The sequence below is a fragment of the Bison bison genome, unplaced genomic scaffold, assembly GCF_000754665.1.
Source record: "Bison bison bison isolate TAMUID 2011002044 unplaced genomic scaffold, Bison_UMD1.0 scf7180017864495, whole genome shotgun sequence".
In the NCBI taxonomy this organism is placed as follows: domain Eukaryota; kingdom Metazoa; phylum Chordata; class Mammalia; order Artiodactyla; family Bovidae; genus Bison; species Bison bison.
Window position 1 is genome coordinate 10,562,669 of NW_011495054.1, and position 16,496 is coordinate 10,579,164.

General features: G+C 50.2%; 1 long non-coding RNA gene across 1 annotated transcript; it reads right to left on the reverse strand.

The window, feature by feature from the left end:
* Positions 1 to 6,238: 6,238 nt before the first annotated feature.
* On the reverse strand, positions 6,239 to 8,504 carry LOC104980113. The gene is made up of 3 exons (XR_824227.1): positions 8,061 to 8,504; positions 6,504 to 6,586; positions 6,239 to 6,316 (listed from the first exon to the last, which is right to left on the reverse strand). It is a non-coding gene; the product is annotated as an uncharacterized LOC104980113 (long non-coding RNA).
* Positions 8,505 to 16,496: the final 7,992 nt, after the last annotated feature.

The window sequence follows — 16,496 nt, forward strand, 5'->3', positions numbered from 1 at the left end:
CTTCTCTACAGCACAGGTCCAGGTGGGGAGAAGCCTGAGTGACAGAGACCAGGAGAGACGGAGATGGATCAGGGAAGAGAGGAAGAGGTTCTAAGCACCTGCTGCATGCCAGGCCAGGGCCAGCTATTTCTCTCTCATCCAGGATGTTGAGACCTCTCCCAGCCACCTCTGGAGGCTGGTTTTATCATCCCCATTTAGTAGATAAGGAAGCTGAGGCGCTAGGGCAGGAGTGGGACTGGGATTCAACCCCAAGTCTGCTGAATTTCAGAGCCTGGTCTTTTAACAACAAAAGGATGCCCATAGAGAACAAAGACAGTGGCATTGCAAGCACCTGGCTTGTGGTAGGTTCTTAATACACGGTGGTTAGAGGAAGGAAGGGAGGAGAAAGGATGAGACGGCTGCCCATGAGTTGTTCACAGTGGAGGGTGGATGGAAGGACCTTCACTCGGACAAGTCCAGGGCTGCCTTGATGCAGGAGCATGGGGTGGACCCCTGGGCTCCAGAGTGCCCACGTGTGAGTGTGAGCAGCCCTGCCTGAGGGTCACAGTCCCCCAGGCAGCACCCCCAGCCCCAGGACAACCTTTAGCCTGCCTCCAGCTTGGATGGGCGGCTCTGGGGAGGCCCCCGGGGGCCTTTCAGCTGGACATAAAGGCTGTGTCTAAAAACAAACAAACGACTTCCGGGGCAGAGGGCAGGGAAGCGGTTCCAGTGGGGTGTTTGGGCAGCACGTCAGCCATTCAGTCAGACCCGCTGGGCTGTGAGGGAAACGGCAGAGAATCAATCATGGGCCGTGTGTGTTTGCTGAAGGACGTGTGTAGCTGTGACAGCAGCAGGAGCCCCTGGGGAGGCCCCCCGGGGACACGTGTCCACCACCTGGGCTCCCACGTCTGCTCAGTCCCAGAGGCCACAACTGCTTAAATACCATTTCCCGGTCCCCAGACTACAGCCTTGCAACTGAATTGCCAGAGATGGGGCCCAGGACTTGGCAGTTCTCCTCGAGGGTCTCCCAGGCACTTGGGGTGAGCAGCCAGGCTTGGGAGCCCCGCTTGAGTTCACCAGCGGTAGTTGGGACCAGTACTCCATCTCCAGCCATGTTTGGGCTACTATGAGAGTCCCTTGGACAGCCAGGAGATCAAACCAGTCAAACCTAAAGGAAATCAGTCCTGAAGATTCACTGGGAGGACTGATGCTGAAGCTGAAACTCCAATACTTTGGCCACCTGATGCAAAGAACTGACTCATTGTAAAAGACCCTGATGCTGGGAAAGATTGAAGGTGGGAGGAGAAAGGGGATAACAGAGGATGAGATGGCTGGATGGCATCACTGACTCAATGGACATGAATCTGAGTAAACTCCGGGAGTTGGTGATGGACAGGGAGGCCTGGCGTGCTGCGGTCCATGGGATGGCAAAGAGTCGGACACAACTGAGCGACTGAACAACAACAACAGTGGGGTCAGAAAGGAATGTTGGGGCCGAGGAGAAAGCCGACCTGCTGGAGAAGCTGCCCCCTCCCACCCCCACCCTGAAGCCCGTTAGCACGCTGCCTGCACCTGGGCTTCCACCTTGCAGAAGCACGGCCACTGTCTTCATTCCAACCAATCCCTCCCCTGGACCTGGCCATCAGCCATCGTTTTCTGAGCCCTGGCCCCCACTCCTGTCCACTGCCACAAAAACAGCACCCACAGGACCGAGCCACCCACTGCAGCCACACACACACACACAAAAATCCACAGGACCCAGCCACCCACTGCACAGATAGGGAGACGGGCAGCGAAGGGAGCACTGGCCCAGAACCACCCTGAAAGTCTACGGCAGCCCTTTCGACCTGGATCATGGGTGGTTTTCTCTCTCAAAGGCAGCCTAGAACCCCAGACCCTCAAAGGGCATCCATTTTATTCAAGTCCATGCCCCTCCCCTACAGATGATGTTACAGATGACAACCCAAAACCCAGAAAAATAAGATGACCTGCCTGGAATCACATTAGGACCACCATTCAGATTTTTTTGACACAACCCTGATGCTCTGGATGGTGCAGCGGGTGTTGGGAGTATAAATGAAGAATCGGTTAACCAAGAGTTAAGTCCTTCATGTGCTTGGCCTTGCATCCTACGTACATTTAACTGATTTTAGTTCAGCTTGGTTAGGGTCAACATACCGAAACACAGTGGCCGCCCTTCCTCCCAAGGCAGGGGAGGTTTATAGGATGAGGGATTCCCCGCACCCCTGGCTTTGAGGTGTGTCTTCCGTAAGCTGTGATCTCACCTGCAGTATCACATGTCCCTCTGGGTGTGAGCACCAATGACTCTAGCTCTCTGTGACCCTCACAAACTTCTTCTTTATGTGGAGTCTGAACGAGAAAAACGTGTGATCTGTCTTCACACAGGAGGAAAAACTACCCGTGCCGGATTTATTGAGAGATGGCAATGGGCTCCAACATGATGATTTCCCAAGGAACTTTCAAGGGCATTGAAACTATGCGTGATTTTCCCCTTGCATACTTGTCCTCTACATAAGATGCAATCCCATTGGCTCACTGGCAATGAGAAAAGAAACAAGAGAATTGGCATTTTTTTTCATCTCTACCAAGGTATAACCTACATAGCAATGCACACATTGCAGGCACACAGCTCAACAAAGTTTCCCCTGGTGGGCATTCCCAGGTGACCAGCCCCAGAAGGCCCCCTCACACCCCCTGCTAGTCACTGTCCCCCGAGGGCGAGCACTTTCCTGACTTATCTCATCATAGATTACTTTTACCTATTTCTGTACTTTATGTATTGATGGAATCATATAGCATGCATTCTTCTTGGCTGAGCTGCTTTTGCTCTGCATGGTATCTGAGGTCTCTCTACATCCTGCGTTCAGTTCAGTTGCTCAGTCGTGTCTGACTCTTTGCGACCCCATGAATTGCAGCACACCAGGCCTCCCTGTCCATCACCAACTCCCGGAGTTCACCCAAACCCATGTCCATCAAGTCGGTGATGCCATCCAGCCATCTCATCCTCTGTCGACCCCTTCTCCTCCTGCCCCCAATCCCTCCCAGCATCAGGGTCTTTTCCAATGAGTCAGCTCTTCGCATGAGGTGGCCAAAGTACTGGAGTTTCAGCTTTAGCATCAGTCCTTCCAAAGAACACCCAGGGCTGATCTCCTTCAGAATGTACGGGTTGGATCTCCTTGCAGTCCAAGGGACTCTGGAGAGTCCTCTCCAACACCACAGGTCAATGTATCAATTAGCTATTGCTGTGTAACAAAGCATCCCAAAGCTTAGTGTCTTAAAACAACAGCCACCTGACTAGCAAATGCTTCTGTTGGTTGATTTGGACTGGAATCTGCTGGGTTGTTCTTCTGGGCTGGGCTGGGCTGATCTCAGCTGGGTTCGCTCACATGTTCACTCACGTGTCTGCCATCTGCAGCCGGGGCTGGCAGGTCTAGGATGATGTCAGCTGGGAAAGAATATCTCTGCTCCACCCATCTCTCATCCTCCAAACCACTAGACTGGACTTTTCATGCGGTGACCACAGAACAAGGAGAAATGTGTAAGGCCCCTGGAAATTTGGGCTTGAAAGAAACACACATTCTGCCACACACTACTGGCCACAGCATATAAGAAGACCAGCCCCAAAGAGGGAGAAGAAACAGACTCTGCCTCTTAATGAAAGGGGCTGCCAAGAACTGAAGCTGTTTTTGCAGTCTACTGAAGCAGGCATTTGGTCATTTTCAGTTGTCAGCCGAGATAAATAATTCCATTGTGAACATTCTGTGCTTGTCTTCCGATGACCGCAGGACTCATCCCGAGTGGGGATGTTCCTAGGGGTGAAGTTGCTGGGTTATGGAGAGAGCTTTCATTCAGCCTATATAACTATTTGTCCAGATGAACAGAAGCTGCTATGAGATTTATCTTCAGGAAATCCCTTAAAGGGGCATGTGCACATTCTGAAGCCCCTCCCACCTCCAGACAAGCCCCTTCCTTGTGCAAGAACTGCCCTGTCACCCTCTGGACTGGATTGACTAGTGCCCCCTCCTCAAAATTCAGGTCCACCCAGAACCTCAGAATGCAGCTGTACTTGGAAATAGAGTCTTTACAGGTGTAACCAAGTTAAGACAAGGCTCTTATTTGGTGATTAGTGTCCTGAGAAGAGACAGGGGGTTGTTTTTTGGATACAGAGGCAGAGACACACCGAGGGAATGCCTGGTGACAAAGGAAGCAGAGATTGGAGTGATGGATCTATGAGCCAAGAAAGAAGGGTGCCAGCAACCCCCAGAAGCCAGAAGAAATAAGGAAGGATTCTCCTCCTAGAGCTTTCAGAGGGAGCACAGCCCCGTGGGCACCTTGAGGTCAAACTTCTAGCCTCCAGAATTATAAGAGAATAAATTTCTGTTGTTTGACATTCTCCAATTTGGGGTACTCAGCTACAGCATCCTTGGGAAACGAATATACATACCCTCCTCCCATCTTCTTCCTACTCTGTCTTCTGGTTCAGAGCAGGAACAAAGGACAAGTTCCCTTTTGCCCCTTGCACTTGACCTTTCCATGCTACTTGGTCCCCAGGGTCATCCATGTAAGCACGTTACTCGGAAGATTTATCCCAAAGCACGCACAGGGCACGGGTCCCGTGCAAACACTTGCTGCTGGTTTGATGTGATTTACTCACAGATTACCCTCCGATGGGGTTGGGGGTGGGGGCGGGCAGCACCCAGCCAATGAGCCTTTCTCATATATCAAAAAGGAAATCCTGAAGACATCCCTATAAACGCAGCGGGGAGGAGAACCTGCCGACGCCATAAAGTTACACGATGTGGTGGAGTCAGATGGGCCATCTGCTTCACTCTCCCATCCAGATGCGAGCAGCAGAGTGGCTCACTTCCAAGACTCCGTGCATACCCCAGACACCCCCTTTCCCCATCTTCTCTCTGCACCATCAGCAGCGGGGCAGCCCACAGGAGGGTCACATCTGGGTATTGAGAGGATCTGAATTATAAAGCCAAGCGTGTTGAAACCTCAGCTGTGCCATGACAGTGCCATGAGTCCTGGTCTTGAGCCATGCCTTCTCTGAGTTTCAGCCATCCTGATTACAAAATAAGAGCCCTCCCCAAGTTTACAGAGCAGAGGGGAAACTTGAATGAGAAAGTGTCCTGCCCGGCTCCATACCGGGCCACCCTCCCCCTCCACTCAAATCCCTACAGATAGATGGTATTATCAGGACTCCTGGTTGCAAGTGACAGAAACTCAACTCATCGTAACTTAAGAAACAAGCAAATGAGAATAATTTGTTTTCTCACACCCATCTGAAAATTTTCTGAAACTACACCTTCAGGTATGGTTGGACCCAGGGTTTCAACAATGCCAACAAGAACCTTCCTCTCTCTTCTTTCTTTTCTTTTTTCTCTATTTTCCAGTTTTATTGAGACATCATTGACATGTAACATTGTGTAAGTTGCTGTCTGTCTCTCAAGTCAACTTTCCTTTTGATTGACTTTGTTCTCAGGCCAACTCCCCTTGGGGTAGCTTAGCAAATCCAGCGGAAGAGAGAAAGATCTTTCCATATGCCCTGGACTGACATGAGAAAATTCTGATTAGCAACAAGGCTATGACGAGGTGGGAACAAATTCCCAGACTCGTGTAACAAGGTATTTGTGAGATATCCACCATTGCTTTTTTCACCCTCGTCAATCTTTGCATCCTCTCAAAAGACAACATGTTTGACTACAGGCCCATGACTTGTGCTTACTTGACAAGGTTCCCATTGTCCTCCATGGGGTACCATCTCATTTCCCTCTGCCCCCAGCCCAGTTCCTACCCTGTCTTCCGGGACGACAATAACCACTTTTGCCTGAAGACTCTTCCATGTTGTCATTTGGGAATTTGGTGCCCTGGGTCCTTCAAGGCTTAGCCTATTGAAGCTCAAGAGCCAGGTTCTAGTAACTTAAGACAGACTTTTGAAATCAAAAAGCCACAGACTTGGGCTTCCTTGGTGTCTCAGTGGTTAAGAATCTGCCTGCCAATGAAAGAGACACAGGTTCGATCCCTTATCTGGTATGATCCCACAAGCCGTGGAGCGACTAAGCCTACAGGCCACAACTACCAAGCCTGTGCTCTGCGACAACAGAAGCCGCCACAGTGAGAAGCCTGTGCATCGCAACCAGAGAGCAGCCCCTCCTCCACAGCTAGAGAAAAGCCCACGCAGCAACAGAGACCCAGAACGGCTAAAAAATAATTTTTTTTAAATTTTTTAAGCCACAAACTTAACTCTTTTATTTTTCTTTGCTGTTACATCCACGACTTAGGCAGAAAATACAGAATGCCCTGTGGCAGCCTGAAATACAGGAAGGATGGGTGGGGAGCAAGGGAGATACTGGTTAATGTATTGAAGCATCACCCTGACAGTCCCCATACAGAGCTGGAGCTCACCAAACTGCCTGCCCACCACCTCCTCTCAGGGAGGAGACCCCACCCCACCTGGGTTCATCTGAGTTTCTCTGCCCTCCAGTCAACGGAAATACCTCTTCCTCCATGATGCCCTTCTTGGTTTGCCCAAATAGGAATGGTTCCTCCACTTCCTTCCTTCTCTTGAGAGTCCCTTGGACTGCAAGGAGATAAAACCTAAATGAAGTCCACCCTGAATATTCATTGGAAGGACTGTTGCTGAAGCTGAATCTCCAATACTTTGGCCACCTGGTGCGAAGAGCTGACTCACTGGAAAAGACTCTGATGGGAAAGACTGAAAGCAAAAGGAGAAGCAGGCAGCAGAGGATGAGATGATGAGACAGAAACATCAATTCAATGGACATGAATTTGAGCAAACTCCAGGAATTAGTGGAGGACAAGGGAGCCTGGTGTGCTGCAGTCCATGGGGTCGCAAGGAGTCATACACAACTTAGCCACTGAGCAACAACAAACCATGTGTTAAGCAACCTGGCATTTACAAGTTCGTTTTATAGCGTGATGATAACATGCCATGTGAGATCTAAGTGTGTCTCGCTTCTTCTAAAAGATCCTGGGCTACTTGCCAGCAAGGGCCTGTTTTATTCTCTTGTCTGTCCCTGACACCTGGAACCCAGGAGCCACCCTGTTTCCATAAGACAGAAGGGAGTGACTTCCTTACTTACACCCAGAGCCACCAAATGAAAGTGAAAGTCCCCAGGAAGCAATCTAAGGAAAGACTTGGAACCATCAGAACTGTGCAGAGATGCAAAGGCCTGCCTCTTTAAGGGGTGAGCTCCCTGTCACTGCAGGCAGACAAGCAAAGCCAACTTGACAGAGACATTTGAAAGAGGATTCAAGTTTCAGATGGGCAGTCGGTTACCTAGAATCTGAGAAAGAGAACTGAACAGCTGAATGAGTGAATGATCTTTCATGTACCTTTCAGTTCAAGATCTGATATAAAATTCCAAGTCCTGCATGTCCAGGGAATCTGTCTGTCCCATTTTATCCACACTGCCAGAATGACAGAAGGCCAGGGCTCTAAGCTGAAATGGGGCAGACCCAGGGACAGACAGAGCTTCTGGGGCCTCTGGACCCCAGGTCAAAGTAACCCCAGAGACCCGGGCTTCCCCAAGAGGTGCTTACAGGAGCAGCTCTCACCCCTGCAGAGCAAGGGGAAATTGAACCCATTTGCTGGGGATGACCCCACACAGGGCTCTACTTGGAACCCAGCAGGCCTGGAAGTTTGGAGGCAGCCCTGGGGTCCCTCCAGGGCCCCCAGAGAAGTTTAGCCCCTAAGGCACCAGGACGCTTTGAGCACCTTCCCTGTGCTGGTTCCTTTCTGCAGGGGTCAGTCCAGGGAAGTGTCTGGGCGAGAGCCTGGTACACAGTAAGCATTAAATAAATGACTGCTGGCGAGAGCCTGGTACACAGTAAGCATTAAATAAATGACTGCTGGCGAGAGCCTGGTACACAGTAAGCATTAAATAAATGATTGCTGGCGAGAGCCTGGTACACAGTAAGCATTAAATAAATGATTGCTGGCGAGAGCCTGGTACACAGTAAGCGTTAAATAAATGATTGCTGGCGAGAGCCTGGTACACAGTAAGCATTAAATAAATGACTGCTGGCATTACCTTTGTCACTCTCATGGTGACTCCATGCGTCTGCTCATCCCCCTGACATCTACTGCATGTCGCTGCATGATAATGAACAAGAGAGCCAGGTGGAGAGTTACAACAGACATCAGCCTTGCCTGGGCGGAGCTTCCGGTCTGGACGCCACCCAGGAAAGACACCAAGAGATGCTGCCAAGCGGTAGGTGCTGCATACAAGGTGCCAGAGCTACTAGCGAGAGCCCCGGGGGCTTGACCTGGCCTGTGGAGGGGAAGAGTCCTCTGCCTCGGTCTCTCTGATTTCTCAGTCTGCCCTGGGGTACACTTGAAGGCGGGACGTTCCCTTGCATGGACTCTTCATCCCGGTGGCTGCCCAGAACCAGCCTGAAGCTGGCAGTTACAGCCTGTTTCAGCATCCTTGGGCTGGTCCTCCTCTCCCCCTGGCTGCTGCAGCCACCCTGGAGTCAAGGAACTTGCTGAACTAGAAGTCACCCAGGACAGGTGCAGTGGCTGCAGGTCAGGGGACAGAGTGAAAAGCAAGGCTGGTCTTGGTGCTTCCCGGATCTATAACCCAAGACAGAATTGCTCTTTCCCTGGGCCACCGGAGGAAGTGGCACGGCCCCCGTGTGTCTGGCTGTGCCTGCCAAGAGCTGAATTTCTTCCTCGTGTACCTCTTTGCCCACCCCACGTGGCTGCCTTGGCTGGCTGGGGCCCTGGGTTCCCTGAAACCTCTCTCTCTCTCTATTCGCTGGTGCTCTGCAAAGCTTTCTGCATGATTGGTTGACTGTGACATTGCCCTTGACTTTGTAAGGGTCTTAGAATGAATGGGGGGCAGGCACCTGAAAGGGCTGGTCTGAAGGCTGAGAGGGGACAATCTTGTAAAGCTGGCATTCTTGGAAACCCCAGAAGGAAACCCCATGGAAGAGGCCAAAAGTGGCAAATCAGGACTTACCTGACAGTCCCATGGTTAAGACTCTGAGTTTCCAAGGCAGGGTCATGGGTTCGACTTCTGGTCAAGGAATCTCCCATGCCATGTGGCATGGCCAAAAAATAAAAATGTTTTTTAAAAAAGATTTTTTTTTTAAAGTGACAAATCTCTCACCTCCATCAGCTGCTTACTGGATTAAAAGTGGGCTGGCTATGTGCTGAACTGTGAGGAGCAAAAGCTAAGTGGACACGTATAAAATCCTGAAAAGGGGCCATCAGTGACTTTGCCTAAACATGGTCCGCTCAGGGATTTAATAATTCAGTTTAGCTCTCAGGGAATAAAGTCTTCACCTTTGTATAACACACGAGTTTATTGCTCAGTTTTCACACATTTGAATTTCATATCATGCACGCCCATCTGTAGCATAAAATTGGGGGGTTGGAGGGAGGCCTGTCCTCAGCACAGGGCCTCCCCAGGGCTTGCTGTAGGGCTGCCAAGAGCCCAGGGACCCTGGAGGACTGGGAGGAGCTAGAATCCCGACAAGGGCCCAGCCATCGGCTCCCGGCTCATCGAATCTGGAGACCCCGAGTCCACCCCCAGGAACACAGGCCAGCCAACCTCGCCTTCCCATCTGCACGCAGCCCCAGGAGCAGGCGACGGGGGCGTCTGTCCTTCCGTGAGCCCCCGAGGAATGAGAGAAAGGGTGGAAAGCGTGTAAGGAGCCCGTGTGTCTTCCTCAGGAGGCCAAGGGCACCCGGGACGTGGAAATTAAAAAGGAGGAGGGGAGGCCCAGCATATTAACCTCCTTAATCTTTCATTTCTGACACAGATTGTGGTCCCTCATTTCAAAGAATTTCAAGCTAATGTCTGGAGGGCAGAAAAATCTATTTCCCAATATGCGGCTGCAGCTTTTTCACCAATCGACTGCCCTTCCTAGTACAATCAGCCGAGCATTGATTTTTTTTTTTTTTCCTTACTCTCTCCCCCCTTCTCTCTCTCTCTTTTTTAATCCTAGAGCATCATCCAAAAATCTATCAATATGAACAACATCTTTGGGGAAAATACCGCAAGTCCCAAGTTGCTTCTCCATTAACCCCAGAGCTGCTGGCCTGAAACGGTGGGGTCACTCCTGGTAACCCCCAACACTGGGGATACATTTGTGCTTCTGAAAATGTTCATCTCCCCAAGGATGTGTGGATGTTGGAATCTTTAGTTTCCCTGTGTCTTACTGCTTAGCCCTAAAGCTACAAGTGGCGATTTCAATGTAAATTAATTGGCATTACATTTAAAAAAATAGTTTATCAATCAAATGAGCCTCATTTCAATGGCTCAAAAGCCACATGTGGCTTGTGGCTACCCTATTGGATAGCACAGGCCTAGAATATTCCTAGAAAATTCTGCTTTAGAACTTCTCTAAAGAATCCAATAGTTTTGACTTTATGGACCATACAGCCTCTGTTGTAACCACTCACTTCCTGCCACCTTTGTAGCACAAAAGCAGCCATGGGCAATAAGTAAACAAATGGTTGTGCTGCGTTTCAATAAAACTTTATTTACAAAAAACAGGCAGTGGGCCAGACTTCGCTATCTCCCGGTTTAATGACTTCTTCAGAAAACTTAAGGGTCTCAGAAGGTTAGAATAATCTAAAACACTAGAAAGGGACATGTAGGAGCTGTCAGGGACTGGAACTATTTCTTATCTTGATTCAGGCAGTGGTTATATGGGGATAATGTAATATCTGTGTGTTTACTTGATTCAGATGGTGGTTATACCGAGACAATGTAATATCTGTGCATTTTACTGCACATGGGCTTCCCTGATAGTTCAGTTGGTAAAGAATCCACCTGCAATGCAGGAGACCCCAGTTCAATTCCTGGGTTGGGAAGATCTGCTGGAGAAGGGATAGGCTACCCACTCCAGTATTCTTGGGCTTCCCTTGTGGCTTAGTTGGTAAAGAATCTGCCTGTAATCTGGGAGACCTGGGTTCAATCCCTGGGTTGAGAAAATCCCCTGGAGAAGGGAAATACCTAACTCCAATATTTTGGCCTGGAGAATCCCGTGGACTGTATAGTCCACGTGGTTGCAAAGAACTGGACATAACTGAGCAACTTTCACTGCACCTCCTGTGCATAAATTGTCTCTCACTTTTAAAAATTGTTGAGAATGTTAGACTGTTTTAGGGAGATAGAAAGTCTTTGGGATATGAAGCAGGACTTGGAGCTGGAACCCCTGGGAGGAGGTCTGTGGGTGACAGGGGGATGAGGCTGGGCACAGGAGTCTCTGGGACCCCAAGTCCCACTTTGGCCAGGGAGGTTCTGTCTTCTGTATTATGACATTGGGTTTGTGAGTAAGAATGTGGCTATATAGAAGTTCTTTTTCAAGAGTTTGTTAACCACTGCCTTCTGGTTTTGGAGTCAGAATATTTTAGCTCAAAGCAAGCAGCAGAGTGGAGGGCTAAAAGCACAGACTCCAGAGGCAGAAGAAGGGTTCAAACCCCAGCTCCAGCTGTGTGACGTTAAGACAGTGGCTTCCCCTCTTTGTGCCTCAGTTTCCTCTTCTATAAAATGGGGTCAGTGATAGGACCGCCCCCCCCCGACCATCACCGGTTGTTATGAACATGCTTGAACAGCACTTGGAACCATACTAAGCATCTCACATTTGCTAAAGAAGAAGGTTAGAGTCTGTCTAGGACCACCTCCTCGCTGCTTAAAGATGCCCTTAACAAGCTCCACTGACGGAGAAGCCAGGCCTGGAGAAGGGGCATCCTGGCCAAGTCACAGCAAACACCCTTCTCTCCTGACTCCCAGGTCCCACCCACCCCCTGCCTGGCTGCTGCTCCACCACACGGGTCCCTGCAGCCAGTGCCAACCAAGACCAGCAGCTCAGCCAGTGCCAACCAAGACCAGCAGCTCAGCCAGTGCCAACCAAGACCAGCAGCTCAGCCAGTGCCAACCAAGACCAGCAGCTCAGCCAGTGCCAACCAAGACCAGCAGCTCAGCAGGAGACCCTGCCCCCAGCCCAGGAACTGGCTCTGCATCAGGAGCCACTGGTGTCCAATGTCCCCAGCTGAGCTGGGGAAGGAGAGGCCCCCTGGCCCTGACCTGGACCTGGCTGCCTGCAGCACCCCTGAGCCCGCCCGACTCCGTCTCCCAAGACTGGATCCTGCTCCCTGTTCCCCCACAGCCAGAGGAAGCCTCTCTCCAGGGCCTGCAGATGGCCTGAGGTTCTTTCCCCGCAAACATTCACCTGCCCATCCATCCATCCTGATGACTTCTCAGACCTGAGGATCCCTCATCCTCAATCACTCGCTTAACAACTATTTATAGAATACCTTTGCTGTTGTTGTTTAGCCGCTCAGTCACGTCCAACTCTTTTGCAACCCCAGGGACTGTAGGCTGCCAGGCTCCTCTGTCCATGGGATTTCCCAGGCAAGAACACTGCCATTTCCTCCTCCAGGGGATCTTCCCGACCCAGGGATCAAACCTGCGTCTCCTGCACCGGTAGACAGATTCTTCACCACCAAGCCGCCAGCGAAGCCCACAGAACTCCTGCTGCTGCTGCTGCTGAGTCACCTCAGTCGTGTCTGACTCTGTGTGACCCCAGAGACGGCAGCCCACCAGGCTGCCCTGTCCCTGGGATTCTCCAGGCAAGAACACTGGAGTGGGTTGCCATTTCCTTCTCCAATGCATGAAAGTGAAAAGTGAAAGTGAAGTCGCTCAGTCGTGTCCAACTTAGCGACCCCATGGACTGCAGCCTACCAGGCTCCTCCATCCATGGGATTTTCCAGGCAAGAGTACTGGAGTGGGGTGCCATAGAACTCCTGCCATGTGCCAATTCGGCTCCCCAGGATCACCGGGAAGAAGAGAAATGCAGGCTGCCCTCATGAAGTTTCCATCTAGTTGGAAATAAGAAATAAGCAAGCAGAGACCATTTCACCTGGAGATCAGTTCAGAGATGAAAATAATCCAGGCAGAATGGGGATGGATGCAGTCAGGGAAGGCTTCCTGGCAGAGGTGATAATTACTCCGACATCCAGTGGAAGGGAAGGGAGCCAGACAGGCAGATCTAAGTGAGGGGCATTCCAGGCTGACGGAAAAGCACAGGAGAACGGTCAGTGCCCTTGGTAGGCCTCTTAACCTGTCTGCTCAGCAGAAACCTTGCTTTGATCTGTAAATGAGCTACCATTTGTTGACAGAGCCTGCTAGTCACCCTCTGCAGGCTACAACCACAGGGGTCTGGGTTCAAATCCTGCTTCAGCTGCTTCCCAGCTGAGTGATCTCAGACAAGGCTCCTCCCGGGCCAGGCCACAGCTTCCTCACTGGAAAATGGAGAGACTTGAGCATCTGCCAGGGGCTTAGAGTGAGGGTCAGAGTGAGGGTGCAAAGGGCTTAACACAGTGCCTGCCACGGGGTGAGTGCTGAGCCAACATGAGCCAAGACAGAAAATCCGTCACCCCTGACGCCAGGCGAGGCCTAATTATAGATGCCAGGGGTCACTTTCCAGGTCCCTGTGACTCAGGACCAGGGCCAAGGCAGCTCAGGACACCAACCCAAGGGAGGCTCTCCCTACGGTCACATGGTCTCTGCCCGCAGGCTGGCCCGCTCCCATTTACACACGGCTCTGCAGGACGTGGGCAACAAGAGGCAGCGCAGAGCAGCTGACAGGGTAAGGCGTGAAGAGCCCAGCTGCAAGGATGTGCCTGTTTCCCTGCCATCCACGGAGCCCGCTTCCCAGGGCTAAGTGTGGGTTCAGGGGCCCAGCACCCAGAAGCGGCTCTGTCAACCCCCACAGCCCACAGCTACGCACACAAATGGGACCGTAGCTGTCATTTGGATAAATTTTCCCTTGAGGCTTTCTTCTCGTTAATTCAACAAATAGATGCCGAGACTCTTGGTGTGTGTCTGGCTCCGGGTTAAGTGCTGGGTGGACAAAAATACCCATGACAGCCACCCAAGGGTTTACAGAGCCGATGAAAAGGGTCAGTGAGGTCGCAGGGGCATGTTTAACCTGCTCAAAGAACAAACTAGAGGTTCCGGAATGAACAATCTTTTCTCTTTGTTCTTCTGCTGGTTTGTTTGTTCAGCGTCGTAGGAACCAGACGTCGTCCATCATGCCTTGGTGTCTGAAATCTGCTGGCAGGAGGGGGGAGGTGGAGGGTCTCTTTCCCCAGCCCCGAGAGTGGGACCCTCTGCATGACCCTGGCCTCCAAGATGACCATATTCACCTCAAGATCTGAGTTCAAGTCCTGAGTCTGCCCCTGCCTCACTGTGATACCTTGGGCAAGGCACATGGCCCTGTGTGTACCGCAACTTTCTCATCTGTGACAGAGGCGATGGTACTAATAAGAATATTCTGTATGGGCTGTTTAGGGGTGATTGTGATCACAACAGTGCTCTGTGTCTTGCAGGCTCCAGTAGGAATCAGAGCTCTCCTTACGGTCTGTCTAGGAGATGATGGTGATTCCAGTTCTAACATCACCCCATGTCGAGGAGGGGAGACACATCCCTAAACAGCCCCAGTACCAGCCCCACTGGATAACTTTGGGCAAGACTGTCCCTCTCTCAGGCCATTTGCAGGTCACCCTCTGGAAATGAGAGTGCGGGGCTGAGTTGAGGTGACCACCAAGGAGACTTGCTCTCTTTCCATATCATAGAGTCATTGCTGGGAAGCAGCGGATCATGCTGAGACTACATTTCCCAGCACTTTTTGCCTCTAGTTAGGGTCATGTGACTAGATCTGGCCAATAGTCTGTTAGAGGAAGTGGTGTGTATTACTTCAGGACTGATGTAGTTAACAGGTGGGTGTGTCTCCCTGTCCTTTCTTCCCCACCTGCTAACTGAATGGGGTAGACTCCAAGCCACATGCTGAAGATAACAGAGCCACAGATAGAAAGAACCTGGGTTCCTGAATCACTGCATGGAGGAGGGCCACCCAACCAGAAATGCCAGCAGGAGGCTGTGACATTAGTGAGAAATCAAGTTTTACTGTGTTAAAACACAGAAGCATCAACTACATCCATGCAGCTAGCATTGCATTAACTATTACATATACACTGTATATATATTTTTTTAGTTGTACTCAGCAAACTTCTAACACCAATAATACAAGTTTCTAATGTTTTGAGCACTTAATTTGTGCCAAATCTGGGGTGATCTGGGTGAAGTCTTTTGCACCTATTTTCTTCTTTGTCTTAACCACAGTTCTATAAAGTGGACTCACAGGATTATTATTACTATTATTCCCAATTATTGATGAGGGAACTGACACTCAAAAACATTCAGAAGCCTGCTAGCTTGGAATAAAATCAGCTGAATCAGCTAATAAATGGAAGTATCTGCATTAGAACCCAGAGTTTACCTTCTTACTTGCTACACTCCATGCCTCCCCACCAGACAACCCAATAAGGTAGCTATTACAAGCCCTGATTTACAAGTGAGGACACCAGGGCTCATAGGAGGTCCATAATTTGACCATGGTTACAGAACTAGTATGCAGCAGTGACTGGCTTAGAACCCAGAGTCGTCTGGCTCCCAACCTAGCGTACTTGCCTTTCCCACACTGTGGTCTCGGTTGCCCTCTCCAGCGGGCATATGAGCCCTGACCCTGTTTCCATTCACCAGCATTACTGTGCCATGGCTGAAGGCAAACTTGGCAACCACAAAGCCTGTTATGACGCTAAATAAATGTTTCTCCTGGCAGCCTTGGCACTTATTAAGCACCTGGGAGGCTGTTAGTGCTTCATGCTGTCCAAAACATTCTTAATTACTGTCTAATGAAGATATCTTTCACTCTAGGAAAAAAATAAGACAGACGATAAGGGGAAACGTTCATGCATGCAACTTTCAGGTCCCTCATTGTGCATTTCCCCTCAGCCATTGTATCTCCTGAATCTTGGTCAGGGAAGAGAGTAAAGAAGTGAAGATGGAGGGAAATTGTCACTGAAAGAGGCTTAGCTTTCCCCCAGCAATATAACTTCCTGGACTTGATCTGGAAGTAAACTGGAATGAGTGAATGGTGAAGATGGACTTTACATGGCTGCTGGTCATAGAGAAAAACTGAAGACATCTAAAATTCCTACCAATGGGGCATGGGTTAAACAAACTTTGGTTCATTCATGCAAGGGAGTACTATGCAGTTATTAAAAAGAATGACCTGGAGTGCTTTGCAGTGAAATGCAACAATCTGCAGAAAAAGCAAGATGCAGAACAATAAACTTCCTATGCTCCCAGCTGGGTAAAAACAAAAGGACATTTGTTGTCATTCCCAGCAGTGACTGAGGGCTTCATATATCACATTTATTGCTTCATCTAATCCTTTCAGGAATTCTATGATATAGGAACTTTATCATCCACAGATTGGGGATGACAGTATTGTGGCAAACCAGGCAGAATCGAATGCTAAGCCCCCCGCCCCAAGAGTACCAGACACATCGTCAGCCATGGCACCCAGGATTCCCACAGTTAACAGCCATACCAAAGATGAGCTCGCAATCCCAAATTGTAAAACATATGAGAAAGCAAACCACCACA